This window comes from Malus sylvestris, chromosome 10 (assembly GCF_916048215.2).
Source record: "Malus sylvestris chromosome 10, drMalSylv7.2, whole genome shotgun sequence".
Lineage (NCBI taxonomy): Eukaryota > Viridiplantae > Streptophyta > Magnoliopsida > Rosales > Rosaceae > Malus > Malus sylvestris.
This window is the reverse complement of record NC_062269.1, coordinates 22,854,366-22,870,734: the sequence shown is the minus strand read 5'-3', so window position 1 is coordinate 22,870,734 and position 16,369 is coordinate 22,854,366. Positions and strand designations below refer to the sequence as shown.

The 16,369-nt window shown below is 40.3% G+C and overlaps 1 pseudogene; it reads left to right on the top strand.

Moving 5' to 3' along the window:
- The window catches only part of LOC126584324 (translation initiation factor IF3-1, mitochondrial-like), a 30,995-nt pseudogene extending 25,979 nt beyond the window's left edge, over positions 1-5,016 (top strand).
- The last annotated feature ends 11,353 nt before the right edge of the window (positions 5,017-16,369 follow it).

Sequence of the window (16,369 nt, the reverse complement as noted above, 5' to 3'; positions counted from 1 at the left end):
TAAAGAAAGAAAAGAAGTTAAATATAGTTTTGATGATGAAGATGTTGGAACTATCTTCGATGAACTTCTTGCAGCAAAGATGATCACGCTTCCTGAACCGAAGCATCCCGCTGAAGTTAACAAGACCGATGATCCAAAGTATTGTCGATATCATCGACTCATCAGCCATACGATAGAGGACTGTTATATCCTTAAGGATATAATTCAGGAAAAAATCAACAAGCATGAGATCGAGGTGGATTCATCCTCGAAACATCAGACGGCAACGTCCAATATGATCGAAGGAAAGTCAACACCTTCCGCTCCATTACCAGAAGGGGCAATCCCTGTAGGATTCCATGTCGATAATGAAACCACAGTTGTTCATGCTTATCCTAGCATGCCTCGTTCCGGAAATCCAAAAATTCCAACTCTGTACGAGCTCATGACGGCTCCAAGTTTTGATGTTTGGGAGGATTCGTCATCGCTTGAATCCGAAGACGAGTGGCAAACCATCAGTGAAAAGAAGGTGAAAAAGATTGTTAAACATCTTTCTTCCACAAAGCGATCAAAAGGAAAACTATGGGGTAGACCACCCTCAAAGGATGGAAAGAAAAAGAAGAAGAATACTCAAAGAAAGTCTAAAGTCTTTCAAGATGATGAGTACAAGCAGCCTTTCAGAGCACCAATAACCCTTGGAGACTACCTCCCTCCGAAAAATTTTAAGAGTAAGGGAGGTGAGGAAGAAATTGGAAATTGTCGCACAACTTCATGTGAAATCCACAACGATGATGAAGTAGATGAAATAACTCTACGCTCTGGCCAAAGGATCCCGTCCGCGGACAAGAAAGAAGGAAAAGAAGTAGTTGATTCAGTCAAACATTCTGATCAATCAAGTGCAAGACAAGTTCCAGTCATTACTACTGTAGAGCCTGCAGTAGAAATTTCGGTCTCAAACACAAAAGCAAGTACCTCTAAGAGACATGCAAAAAATGTATTACAATCCCAAGATGGAAAATATGACATCGTCGACCATCTTAAGCGCATTCCATCTCTTCTTAGTGTATACGATGCTCTGAAAATGTCAAAGGAGCTTAGAGAAACACTCATTACGGCTTTGACAAATCCTGAAGTATTTGAAACAAACTTCAAATTTGCAGAAGTAGATACAACGTCACCAAAGTATTGCGCTTGTTGCCTCGCAAGTATCACATTTGATGAAAATGACCTTATACTTGGAGACGAGTATCATAATCGACCTTTGTACGTTAGTGGATTAGTGGGAGATACATCGATAAATCGAATCTTGCTTGATTGTGGATCAGCAGTGAATCTGCTTCCTCTTCGAACACTTCGAGCTTTGGGGATTAATGTTCGTCAACTAACACCATCAATGTTAACTATTCAAGGCTTCAATCAAGTGGGACAAAAAGCAATGGGAACAATAGCCTTACAAATGGAGATAGGAGAGTTATACTCCGACGCCCTTTTCCATGTAATCGATGCTAACACATCTTACAATGTTTTATTAGGGCGTCTGTGGCTTCATACATATGGTGTTGTTCCTTCTACACTCCATCAATGCTTCAAGTTTTTGATAAATGGCGAAGTCAAGACAGTTCTAGCGGACACCGACCCATTTAAGGGTGAAGAAGTGAATTATGCAGATGCAAAATTCTACAAACAGACAAAGGTCACTTTTTCACAACCAACAAAAGATGAAGTAGTGCAGAAGGAATCTCAATTACCAGATGTAGAAAAGGTTCAACCTAGGTGCAGTCACAAAATCAAACAAACACCAAAGTCCTCAAGTTACATTTTATTCAGATTGGAATCAAAGGGTATTCCTTTCCTAAAAGAAGGGTTGTAATTAATAGGCGCATAGCCTAGAATGGGTCGAACTCGAATTAATAAAACCCTCTTCGAAAAAATGAATGAGGGTGAAATTGTGTCGAGTGAATTATTTGTTTACATATTATGTACAATTTTTGCTCAACAGATAGTATTTTTGAAAACATTGTGAAGTCCATTGCTTTCTTGCTTATACGCATTTTGTGTTTAAGTTATTAAGTTGGGAGAGGGAAAAAACATCCCATATTCTTAACAATGTAAAATTTGCACTACTGACGATACTAAAAATAGATCACAGGTATGGTAACATTGGTATATCGATACCATCATTCATTACGCTCTGTAGAGTTAAATGAGCATTATACCTCAAATCCACTAGATGCCAATATGGACTGTAGTTTTAAGTTAAATCTATTGAAAACCCATATAAGTAAACTGTATATCATTCCAGCGTGGTCCACTTCTTTCTCGCCCCTCTATTTTTGTTTTTGACCTTTTCCTAGCCTTTCTATGACGTCGTGCTAGAGTTTTTATTTTGGTGATGCGCTGATATTGTTTTAATCAGATTTGTAATCTATGCAGTCTCACAAGACTTTGTGAACGGATTTTAAGGAAGTGAAGTTTTCTCCAAAAACTGTAAGTTATCTCTTCAAGTGCTCTGTGTTTTCTTTCACCATCAATGTATACATCTTCGAGCAAATGTCATTTTTTCAGATTAATGGAAAATATATTGCTGCTGTATGGGTTGCTTGGAGATAACAAGAAAATTGAACTCAAAATAAAGAATTTTTATTATAGCATCTTTTTTAGTCTTGTAATTAGATTTAAACTAAGAGCTAAATATTTCTCTTTATAATACTTTATATGTCTTGGTGTTCGTTGCTATACTTGGGATATATAATATACAGTGGGTATGCATGTCATCTCGCTGGCTGGACCATTTCTGGTTTTTCTTCATTCTACGCTTTATTTTTTCGTCTCTTGATGAATATTCTGATAATACTTTAGTATCAATGTAGCAATGTTAGTGCTGCCTATTTGTAGGAAGACCGATATTCAATTACCTTTTGCACATTCTTCTGAAACTTTGCATCACTTAAAAGTTCAAATCCAAATAATTGTATGTCACAACTTTCTCTAACTTTTAGAACTTGAAATTAAATATTCTTAAGATTTTGCATGACTTGTGTGGACTTGTCGGTGACCACATGTGATCTGTTAGTGCTGCCTAAGATCAAGGTAAGATTTATGTAAAGGTAAAACTAAATTTGCATAATTTTCTCAATGCTCCGGTTCAAACGAAATTTCAGAGATCAAGGGTTATAAAGAAAAACAATGTCATGATGATTCTATATGCACCACTCTCTTTAATGGAGGAGTTAAAGTGAGACTTTGGCATTGGGGGAGATGAATATGCAATTTTTTCCAAATTTCATGCTTGCTATAGTAGATTTTGCTTATTGGTTTATTCAGGTTTTCCTCAAAAATGCATTGCAGAAATAGAGAACTACAGAGCTTGTTCACTTAAAATTGACTCCTAAAATAGTCAACTATGAATGCAGGAGGGAAATTGTTTTGTTTAAAATCTAGACATTATTATCACACAACGAGCTTTTGAAAGAGTTTATAGGAACTTTGATAACAATTTGACATTTTTAAAAAGTGCCAAAAGTTGCATGCAAGCGAACCCTAGAAGTTGACCCCCAAAAAGAGCTGACCTAGAACATAGTACTGTTACATGTTAATTTCTTGATAAGATCAATTTCCAGATATTTTGCTTATTCCATTGAAAAACAGATTTATTTCTCTAATTTTATTTATTACTGCACCTTGTTCATATGTATGCTTGTCTAACCGAACACCTTGTAGATTCATGGGATAAGTTGTGTTGTCTTGCTAAATACATCTGTTGAACATGGATTTATCACAACATCCTTAAGTTAAAGTTACTAGAATTAACTAATATTTACCTGATTATGTTTTATGGATCTGAAACAGTGTACTGCCTTGGATGCTGAGAATAAGGACTTGGGAGAATTGTTTTCTCGTGGTATTGCCAGATACTCTTTTGTCATTGTTTTGTATTCATTACTGTTGGCCTTCCTATTTCTCCCACTCTGAGTTAATCGACCATTTGCAGATAGAAGATGTAGCTCTCATCGAATGTGAGCCAACACTAGGAAAAGGAAAAGAGGCATTTTTAATGGTCAGGCATGTGAAGTTTGGTCCATCAAAGAAGGGCGGTGCAAAAAAAAAAACAAAGGCTGTTGAAAAAACTAGCCCTGATGCTCAAAAGAATGGTAGTGATGATGCAAGTGGTGTTACTTCACAAGTTGATATTCCGACTGTGCCACGAAGAGCCTCCTCTCAGTCAGATATTAGTGATCCAGACATGTTGAATGCACACCTACAAGAGCGCACATAGCTCCACTGCCCTCTCAAGAGTCTTTTTGTGAGACTCAAAATAAATACGGAAATAATGAGTTGAGGAATCCTTACTTGCCAACAAGAAGAATGGATAATAGGGGCCTGGGAATGAGAGAGCCCCATGCTTCTCAAAGAACAAGGACACCAACGGACTTGCCCTTCTCACCAACAAGAGGCATGGATAATAGGGGCCTGGGAATGAGAGAGCCCCACACTTCATATCATAGAATAGGAACCTCGACGCCACCCTTCTCACCGGTGAGAGAACCCAGGCAAGCTCAGACGAATGCATCTCTATTTAGAAACTCGAATCCTCCTCCTAATGATATCCCCAAGCAAGAACTATCAAGTCCAAGTGCTCCCCGTACTCCAGGACTTGGTTTTGGGATATTTAGCAATCCGAAAGGTGATGCTCCCGCTAGACAAGGTGTATTAGAAACTCTCCCATCAAATTCAAACTTGCGTGGTTTAAGATCTGATAGTAGCCAAAGACCAAGCACAGGTATGGACAATGTTGGACAGCGAGGATTCGGGATCTTCAGTAAAGAAAGCTCAAGTGATACCCCAAACAAGATACCTAAGCCAAACTAGGATGCAGGCATAATATTTATATCTGATGAAGTGATGATTATTTAAGAAATATGTTATTATTTGTATGGTTGTAAAAATAATTAGTCATTGTATTAACCATTATTTTGAGATGACCAGAGAATTATCTACCCCTTAAAAATTTAGATGTTGTGCCTGGTGGGTTTGCCAAACGAATTTTTGAGATGATAATCTATATAATTCATAAAGTAGGCAGTTTATGCAATGCTTTTGGTCTTACATGTTTGTTTATTTATTTAATTAATCTTTATTTTCATTTCTTTCGCTGTCATGCTTGTGAAAAAGCTTGTATGAAAGGTTTCATATTCATTAATCTTTTGTATGTCAATAAACTGCAACTGGAATCTGAATCAGTAAAATCGATTCTTGTCGATAAAATGAAGGATGAGTGTTCGACGATTATTTGAAGCGTTAAAGAGCATCTTCACATGTTGGTGGAGGGTAATGACAATTGGAGGGTAAGAGCAATAAAAATTGTCCTTACTTTTCACTTTAAACAGTAATTGTTTTTGTGCAAGTTCACCAATTTGGAAGAAGAAAAGGTAAGAGCGATTACTAGGCTTATTATAATAACACCAACATATTATTAAATAAATCTCACATACTTAGTACATCTCACATTTGTTTTTTTAATTAAAAATTATCTTAATACACCTTACTTATTTTCCCGTAATACCTCACAACTCACGTTATCTACATACACCCCACTTTTTAAAAATATTATAACACTCAATTTTAATTTTTAGGGAGCATGAGGCTTGAGGCATAATGTCTTGGCTGCGAGGTCGGAGGCAGTGGTGATGGCACGAGAGGTGGCTGAAGCTGCTGCAGCTTTCACTGCTCATTAAACTGGACTGGAGTTTACTGCTTCACCATTTGAATCACGCACTAACATCTTAGAAGTTAAACGTCTTTATGGACACCTAATTTGAATTTCCTCAAGAAAGAATCAAAGTGAAGAGCTTTTTATATAAATTTTGTGGAGGAATCGAAGGAACTGTTTTCGGCGAATCAGATACAACGAAGAAAACAGAAGATTCTTGGGGAATTTTTGACGTACTAAAAGGTGATTTTAATACAAAGAACTTGGAAAAGGCTTTGTGTTTGTGGTTTGGTCAACTTAGTTCGACCTGTACACAGACAGATACCTTTAAAACACCAGAAAGCATCTTGGTATTGTGGTAGAAGCGCACGAACTTGCTGATCTTTCTGAATTTATTGACTCATGATATTTATAATGAATTATGGGATTGAGTAGGACTTCGAGGGGCCATGGCCTTTGCTCTCGCTCTGGAATCGAAATCGTGGTCTCCTAGAAGAACATGGCTAGACTTAGGGTTGGTCGGTATGGGATATCAAATCGAAATCGTGATTCTGAATTTTGAACCCCGAACTGATCATTTTCGAGATGGGAATCCTAAGACCGATCCCGAATCGAAATTTCGATATTCCTGAATTTCAGTATTTCCGGACGGACCAAGATTGAATTATGATTTTGGGTTTTTGAGCTGAAACTTTAAATATTGGGCTTTTGAGCTGAAATTTAAGTTTTGACCTGAAATTTTGTTAGCCCAATTTCATATCAATAGAATTTTGAGGCATTTACTTCATACCAATTTAAACTTTCATAGCCCTAATTGAAATACCAATTGTTCTTGAAATATAATTAATTCATATTAGTTAAAATTGATGTTCCAAAGTTCCAGACTACTTAATTTCATACTTATATTTCTATATATTCTACTATCAAACTACTTAAATTCAACATTCAGCATCAATGCAACAAAAATAAAATAAGTTAAGTACAAACCCAAAAGCAAAAACATAAGTTACAAACCAAAGTTCCAAAATAAAATAAGTTACAAACCAAAAGGAAAAACAAACACTTAAATTAAGTTCATGAAGATTGTTTTCCCTTTCGGCCCCAGGAAGTTAGGCCATCTCCAACCGAAAGATCTAGAGGGCCGAAAATAATTCGAAAACCATCTCCAACCGAGGGCTAGGCTAGAGGGCTGTGAAATCTAATAGGGCTGTGGAATCTAAGAGGGCCCCACAGAATCGGAGAGGGTTGGAGGACTGGAGGGCTGGCTACAAGCAGCCAGCCAGCCCGGGGCTAGCCAGAAAACCGCTTAATCTTGTCGATTATAACCGAATATAAATGTATTCCTGTCGGTTATAACCGACAAGAATTCTTAAAAAGAATTTTGAATCCAACCGCTAGCTGTCACCAGTTACCGTTGGATTCAATTTTCTTTTTTTTAGGTTTTTTGGGCCTTTTTTTTTAATTCTCAAAAATTCTATTTTTTTTCCTATCAATACCTAAACCATTCATTCACCATTTCTCACAAAAATTTTTAAATTTAAGTTAATGTTGTTTTCAAATTTAATTTGTAATTTTTAAATTTAAGTTGTTGTTGTTTTAAATTTAAGTTGTTGTAGTTTTTAAATAATAAATTATGTTTGGCCCTATGACCCTCGATTGGAGACGGTTTTTTGTGACAGGGCTAAAACGAGCCCTCTGGCCCTCTGATCCTCGGTTAGAGATGGAAGCAAATATGGTCATGTATTGTTCATTAAAATATTAATATTTTGGAGGATCTTGGAGAGCCAGAGGGCTAAAAAGAGCCTGTAGACATCGAAATTTCGGTAAATAAATGTTGACCGATAAATCAAAGTTTCAACGCTCATGTATTACATAAATTTTACACGTAGCGTGTGTCTAAACAAAAAATCAAAATAAGTTGGAAAAGTCATCAAACAGGACACGTGTCAACACCTGGCAGAAATGACTTATTTCATCTGGAATATTATATTCAAAATTAGGCCTTGGAAATTTCTATAAATAGAAGGCTAATTCATTCATTTAGGGGAACCAATTCATATTACACCTTGAAGCTCTGAAACTCCGAAGCTCTCAAGCATCCAGGTTCCCGAAGAATCAAGAAAGCCTTCTTCGTTCTTCGTTCATCGTTCTTCCAAGATCAAGCCCCGACGGCCCTTGGATCAACAATCATCCACCTTCAAGATCAAGCCCCAACGGCCCTTGAAGAAAGCCTTCTTCGTTCTTCGTTCTTCGTTCATCGTTCTTCCAAGATCAAGCCCCGACGGCCCTTGGATCAACAATCATCCACCTTCAAGATCAAGCCCCAACGGCCCTTGAAGAAAGCCTTCTTCGTTCTTCGTTCATCATTCATCCAAGATCAAGCCCAAACGGCCCCTTTGGATCAACAATCATCCACCAATTCAAGATCAAGCCCCGACGGCCCTTGAAGAGAGTGTTCTTCGTTCATCGTTCTTCCAAGATCAAGCCCCGACGGCCCTTAGATCAAATCCACCTTCAAGATCAAGCCCAAAAGCCCTTGAAGATCCGTTCATCACTGTTCTTCAAGATCAAGCCCAAAAGCCCTTGAAGATCCGCTCATCACCGTTATTCAAGATCAAGCCTCAACGACCCTTGAAGAAACACTCATCCTCAAGATCAAGCCTCAACGGCTCCTTGAAGATCCGCTCAAATCCACCTTCAAAGATCAAGCCCACGACCCCTTGAAGAAACACTCATCCTTAACATCAAGCCCCAACGGCTCCTTGAAGATCCGCTCAAATCCACCTTCAAAGATCAAGCCCACGGCCCCTTGAAGAAACTTCCAACAGTTCATCCAAGATCAAGCCTCGACGGCCCTTGGATCAACGAAACATCCACAAATCAACACCTTACGGAGATCGAATCAGAGGGTCAAAATAGAGAGAGATTGTAACCCAAAATCATCAAAATACAAATATTTGTTTGTGCACGTCGTTCTTGTCTCTTTCGTTTCAGGAATTTTCCGTGTTCACAAATTTGGCATGCCTAGTGGGGCCATCTCTACCTCTCATCTCTTTCTCCGTTCAAGGAATCCAAACACACCTCAAAGTCAATGGCATCAAGCAAGGGACAAGTCGTTCTCCCAACCACTGAGGGAAGGATCCTAAGCACTTCTGCTGCAAATGGACAATCCATTGGAGCCACAACCGTTCCTCAACATGCCACTTCAAAGTTGGTACCGCTAAAAGAGCAAATGGAGCATCAAAGGTGTGAGTCTGTCATCAACCTGACCTCGTTGGGGGCACCGAAGCATGCTGCTGAGGCACACAAGATGACATCCCAAAGCAGCCAACGACGTTCTTCGTCAGCATCATGGATGTCTAAAGGAAAGTCACGTCTATTGGTTGCACAAGTCATGACCATCGGCGTTACCTCCATCGAAGAACAACTGCTCAAATGAATGAAGCGATCGCAAGACTAACACGGATTGTGGAAGAAAAAGACTTGCAAATCGTTGCACTCGTCAGCCGATTGGAGCCACAGGACGGTGAGAACCCTAACCCAGAAGATGAGCCTACGGTGGAGAGAATCGATGTGAAGCCGGAGCCAGACCAAGTAGCGGCACTCATGGGATCTCTTTCTATCCAGCAGCTGCAAGAGATGATCACCAACACCATCAAGGCACAGTACGAATGGAGCTCAAATACCTCCGGGTTGTACTCGAAGCCGTATTCAAAGAAGATTGATGCCTTAAGGATGCCGAGGGGTTATCAACCGCCAAAGTTCATGCAATTCGATGGAAAGGGAAACCCGAAACAGCACGTTGCCCATTTTGTTGAAACTTGCAACAACGCAGGGACCGAAGGGGACTACCTCGCCAAGCAGTTTGTGCGCTCGCTGAAAGGAAACGCCTTTGAGTGGTACACGGACCTAGAGCCTCAGTCCATCAACAGCTGGGAGCAATTGGAGCGGGAATTCCTCAACCGCTTCTACAACACCCGCCGCACTGTGAGTATGCTAGAACTGACGAGCACAAAGCAGTGGAAGGACGAGCCAGTCATTGACTACATCAACAGATGGCGCACTCTAAGCCTCGACTGTAAAGACAGGCTCTCGGAAACCTCTTCAATCGAGATGTGCATCCAAGGCATGCAATGGGGTTTGCAATACATCCTTCATGACATGGAGTTGAGCATGGCCCATCATGGAAATAAGGAACCAATCGCCGACTACAAGAACGACAAAGTTCTTGAGACAAAGGTGGAGAAGGTTACGGGGAAATCCACCAAGGAAGCAATGACAGTCAACACAGCTCCCGTCAAAATCCCTACACGAGGCAAGACGATTCAAGCCGAAGCCTTTCGTGATCAAGAGATACGTAGACGCACTTTGAAGGAGCTTGAGGAGAAAACTTATCCATTCCCCGACTCTGATGTGGTTGCCATGTTAGAAGACTTGCTGGAAAAGAAGGTGATCGGCTTGCCTGAGTGCAGACGGCCAGAAGAGATGAATCGCACCGACAGTCCAAGGTACTATAAATTCCACCGCTTCATCAGTCATCCGACAGAAAAGTGCTTCGTGCTGAAAGATCTCATCATGAAGCTGGCTAAGAAAGGAATCATCGAGCTAGATCTTGACGATGTGGTGAAGTCAAACTATACCACCATCACTTCTGGCTCTTCCTACTCAAAGTTTTTACCTCAACCTCCGGGGGCATCCTCCAAGACAAACAAAGTTGAATGATGGACTTAAGTCACTCCTAAGAAATTGCACAAGAAGCATACGTCTCCTCCACATGTCCGCCAATCGGAAAGGGGGCAAAACAGCTCTTGTCAACCTTCAAAGCAACGTGAAAGTGTTGAGGATGATGAAATTGCGACACAAAGATCGTCTGTTGCCATCACAATGCGCGATTTCTTTCCCGAAGACTTCTTCAATCACTCGGTCAAGGCTCCTTGCTATGAAGATTGTGAGGAACGCCTCTCCAAAATTGCTTGACAAAATTCATAAATTCTCCTCGCCCGCACGAGTCTAAACTGCATGGCATAAAGCTCTTGGTCTGCACGAGCATAAAAGGCAACACCTAATGCTCCTTGTTCGCACGAGCCTAAACTGCACGAACCAAAGCTCCTTGTCCGCACGAGCCTAAACTGTAGGACACGAGGCTCCTTGCTTGCATGAGCCTAAATTGCATGGCACAAAGCTCCTAGTCTGCACGAGCATAAAAGGCAACACCAAACACTCATTGCCTGTACGAGCTGAAACTGCAAATGGCACCAAAGCTCCTGGTCTGCACGAGCATAAAAGGCAACACCAACGCTCCTGGCCCGCAAGAGCATAAACTGTGTACGGCGAAATCATCATCAAAATCATCATCAAAACCACCAAAAGCAATCCATCACCCATTTGAACTACGTTATGACTTGATCTCTTCTTTGGAAGGGTATGTAGGCAACTTGAAACTTCAAAACTTCAAGTACAGTCACATCAAAAACGCTTTGAAGAATAAAGAGCAAATTCAAAATACGAATACTTTATTTCTTTAAAGGAATGAGTTGGCAGGCGACATGGTCGGTGTGCACGGCGACGTCACCTCCGAGGAAAGTTGTAACAAAAAGCACTACAAAGCAAATCCCCGTTGCAGTCTTTTGCACAACCCCACAAGGTAAAAGTGACGTACTGGAACAAGCTCCAAGCAGCAAACAGCAGTGCATTCTGGCCACCATGATCAAAATCGACGAAGAACTTCAATAACCGTCGTCAAACGACTAGCCGGTCATGAAGCCTCTACTGCAGTTCTTCGTCCGTCTGCATCCTCCCTCTGCTCAATCTTCTGCCCATTGCCAAGCAACATATGGGGGTATTTATAGAAAAAAAAAAAAAGGGTGATGATTTAAAAAAAAAAAAAAAAAAAAAAAAAAGAAAGAGATGTTGCGGATTGCACCATCTAAAAAGAAAAAATATAAAAATATAAAATAATAAAATAATAAATAATAAATAAATTTAAAAAAAGGGGGGGATGGTGCGGATTGCACCATCTGAAAAGAAAAAATTAAAAAAAAAAAAAAAAAAGGGGGGGATGGTGCGGATTGCACCATCTGAAAAGAAAAAAATATATATATAATAAAATAACATATAAAATATATATATATATAATTAAAAAAAATAAATAAATAATAAGTTAAAAAAAAGGGGGATGGTGCGGATTGCACCATTGAAAAGGAAAAAAAAATAATAATAAAAAATAATTAAAAAAAAAAGGGGGGATGGTACGGATTGCACCATTTGAAAAGAAAAAAATATATAATAAAAAATTATATAAAAAATATATATATAAATAAAAAACAAATAAATAAAAAAAAGAAGGTGATGGTGCGGATTGCACCATCTGAAAAGAAAAAAAAAAGATATAATAAAATAATATAAGAAATATATATATAAAATATAAAAAAATAAATAATAAAAAAAAGGGATGGTGCGGATTGCACCATTGAAAAGAAAAAAATAATAATAAAAAAAGGGGGGATGGTGCGGATTGCACCATCTGAAAAGAAAAAAAAAAAAATATAAAAAATAAAAAAAAAAATATATAAAAAAATAAATTAAAAATAAAAAAAAGGGATGTTGCGGATTGCACCACATGAAGAAAAAAAAAACAAATGCATTGAGAGAAATAAAGTCCATTTCATTGATTTCTCTGGAAAAATTACAGACGGAACATTTACATGCCAAAAAAAAAAAGTGCAAACAAACAAAAGCCTTCATTGATCAGGTGGCGCCTCAGTACTCAGCGGAGCCCCATATCGGAGAGGCACCAGAGGGTGATTATTCAGAGTATCATCACTCGGCGGAACCCCAGAAGGAGAAGGCACCGAAGGTTGATCATTTGGAGCTTCATTACGCGGTACAGCCCCAGAAGACGAAGGCAAATGCTGTTGGAACAAACCCACAAACCTCTTATGATCAAGTAAAATCTGACCGTCAGATTATTGCATCTGGCTAATCTTCATCTTCATGGTTGTAGCATAGTTATGTGCGAGCTTGTGCAACTGTTTATTCTCATGCTTAAGCCCTCTAATCTCCTGTTTGAGACTCATCACCTCAGTCGCCAATGATTCAACTTGACGGGTTCGAGCAAATAGGCGTTGGGCCATATTAGACACAGAACCTGCACACTGCACATTGAGAGCCAGAGAATCCTTAACAGCCAACTCATCAGACCGCTTAGAAAGTAGTCTGTTATCTTTGGGAGTGACAAGGTTCCGGGCCACCACCGCAGCGGTCATATCATTCTTCATCATCGAATCCCCAACGGTAAGAGGACAAGTAGGGGATATGAAGGATGGGCGCCATATGTTATCTAGAGAAGGCGGGGCTGCCTCTTCACCAAGGTTCAAATCAAAACGACGGTCGAATGGTCCAGACATTTTCAAAAGTGTTGAAGAAATAAGAAGTCGGACAAAATCAAGATCTTAGAAGTGCACGAATGGAGTTTTCTACAAGCAAAAAAAAAATTCAAGTGTGCTTTGAAACGAACTGTGTGCCTCTATAAAAATCAACACTCGACGGGATTTCAGAGATTGAAGAAGCGAGCTCAGAATTCGAAGAGGCCAATTCAAAAATCGAGGAGGCAAGCTCAGAAATCGGAGAAGCATCTTGCTTTTCCAGACGCGTCTTGCTTTTCCAGACGCGTTAGCACCCGTCACGCGCAAACTCAGCTTTGCGGAAATCACGGGCAATTTGTTAAAGCGCCAATCCCAGATATCGAAGAGGCGCCAGTCTTTTTCAGCCTCATCAGCACCCGTCACGCGCAAACTCAGCTTTGCGGAAATCACGGGCAATTTGTCGAAGCGCCGATCCCAGATATCGAAGAGGCGTCAGTCTTTTTCAGCCTCGTCAACACCTGTCACATGCACACTCAGCTTGGCGGAAATTACGGACAATTTATCGAAGATTTCTGTTGAAGAAGAAAACACGTGAAGCCATACTGATCAATCACTCAATGGTTGCCGACACGAGTGAAAGAATAGTACCTCTACAGGTATTAAAAAAAAAACTTCCTATAACTGTCCACATTCACCCTCCATAACAAGGCAGACATACAGAACCTTCCTTCATCTCTGAGAACCTTTCTTCATCTCCGAGAATGCCTTCCCAAAGAAGCCTCTCGAGTCACTCATTGTTCCTTATTCCTTGGGGTACCTCTGCAAGCAAATGACTCCAAAGCAAAAGTATCTCATATCACCAGGGTAGAAAGCAAGAGTATCTCATATCATGCTTTTTCCCTGTCATTTCCTTTGTCCTTGTTCTTACCTACAAAGACAAGGATAAAGAAAACAATATGCCGGAACCTCCACTCAAACTCGGGTAAGGAACCGACTGCTTGGAACCCTTCCCTGATTGCCTACTTAGCACTGCTCTCGAGTACTCGTCTCCCACTGCTGCTGTACTTCCAAAGAAGCTGCCAAATCTGCCTGAAGAACAGATAAGGCAAGTGAAAATGATACCTTGCAGCATGTGGAGACAACGTGCAGAAGAAACAAGCAGAGAAGAATGCAGCCTGCACAGTCAACTCAGCAGAAGGAGTTTGAGATGAGGAACTCGAGAAGATGCCACATCTGCCTGAGGAACAGATAAAGGAAATGAAAATGATACCTTGAAGCATGTGGAGACAAGTGCAACAAAGCACGTGCTGATTCATCCCCTACTTCTTCAAAATCAAAAGTATCTCATATCATCAGGGTTGCAATCACTCTGGACGGTGAACTCATTTTGACCCTCAAATTCTTGGGTCGACTTACTAGGCGTTGTGGACTGCATGTGCTGTTTCACCACCCTTGAATCAAATCCTTAAAGATCAAGTCACCAACTGGAAAAAGAGCCCATCAATCTTGAAAATCATACTGTTGACCAAACTGCTCAGGTGTGAATTAGAAAGATTGAACAGAGCAACAAGTCGTCACCTTCACCTCGTGCCTGCTTGTCATGTGTTCGAGTCAACCTTCAAGAATCAAGCCTCAACGGCATTTGAAGAAGTTTCCAGCCAAATTCAAGATCAAGCCTCGACGACCCTTGAGGAAATCACAAGTCCGATTCAAGATCAAGTGTCTACCACTCTTGAATCAAAACCTAGTTCAAGAATAAGCTATGGAAAATCAACAATTGGAGGAATCCAGAAAATCCTCCAACCCAGTTCAAGATCAAAGCTGTGGAAAGTCAACAAATCACAAAAACAAATACGTGCCGATTCATCCACTACTAAAGCCAAAGATTATCTACCACATGAAGCTCTTTGTGGTCCAATTTCAACCTTCAAGATCAAGCCTCGACGACCCTTGAAGAAATTTCAAACAAAAGTTCAAGAACAAGCCTCAAACGGCCCTTGAAGAAATTCCAAACAAATTCAAGATCAAGCCTTGACGGCCCTTGAAGAAATCTCCAACCCAATTCAAGATCAAGCTTCGATGGCCCTTGGATTGACATCTACATTAAGGGACTTCAAAACGCATCTCCTACACGCGACAAGCACATGTATATAACGCGTCTTGAAGTGGGGGCATTTGTAGACATCGAAATTTCGGTAAATAAATGTTGACCGATAAATCAAAGTTTCAACGCTCATGTATTACATAAATTTTACACGTAACGTGTGTCTAAACAAAAAATCAAAATAAGTTGGAAAAGTCATCAAACAGGACACGTGTCAACACCTGGCAGAAACGACTTATTTCATCTGGAATATTATATTCAAAATTAGGCCTTGAAATTTCTATAAATAGAAGGCTAATTCATTCATTTAGGGGAACCAATTCATATTACACCTTGAAGCTCTGAAACTCCGAAGCTCTCAAGCATCCAGGTTCTCGAAGAATCAAGAAAGCCTTCTTCGTTCTTCGTTCATCGTTCTTCCAAGATCAAGCCCCGACGGCCCTTGGATCAACAATCATCCACCTTCAAGATCAAGCCCCAACGGCCCTTGAAGAAAGCCTTCTTCGTTCTTCGTTCATCGTTCTTCCAAGATCAAGCCCCGACGGCCCTTGGATCAACAATCATCCACCTTCAAGATCAAGCCCCAACAGCTCTTGAAGAAAGCCTTCTTCGTTCTTCGTTCATCATTCATCCAAGATCAAGCCCAAACGGCCCCTTTGGATCAACAATCATCCACCAATTCAAGATCAAGCCCCGACGGCCCTTGAAGAGAGTGTTCTTCGTTCTTCGTTCATCGTTCTTCCAAGATCAAGCCCCGACGGCCCTTGGATCAAATCCACCTTCAAGATCAAGCCCAAAAGCCCTTGAAAATCCGTTCATCACTGTTCTTCAAGATCAAGCCCAAAAGCCCTTGAAGATCCGCTCATCACCGTTATTCAAGATCAAGCCTCAACGGCCCTTGAAGAAACACTCATCCTCAAGATCAAGCCCCAACGGCTCCTTGAAGATCCGCTCAAATCCACCTTCAAAGATCAAGCCCACGGCCCCTTGAAGAAACTTCCAACAGTTCATCCAAGATCAAGCCTCGACGGCCCTTGGATCAACGAAACATCCACAAATCAACACCTTACGGAGATCGAATCAGAGGGTCAAAATAGAGAGAGATTGTAACAAAAAATCATCAAAATACAAATATTTGTTTGTGCACGTCGTTCTTGTCTCTTTCGATTCAGGAATTTTCTGTGTTCACAGAGCCCTTTGGCCAGCCATCGT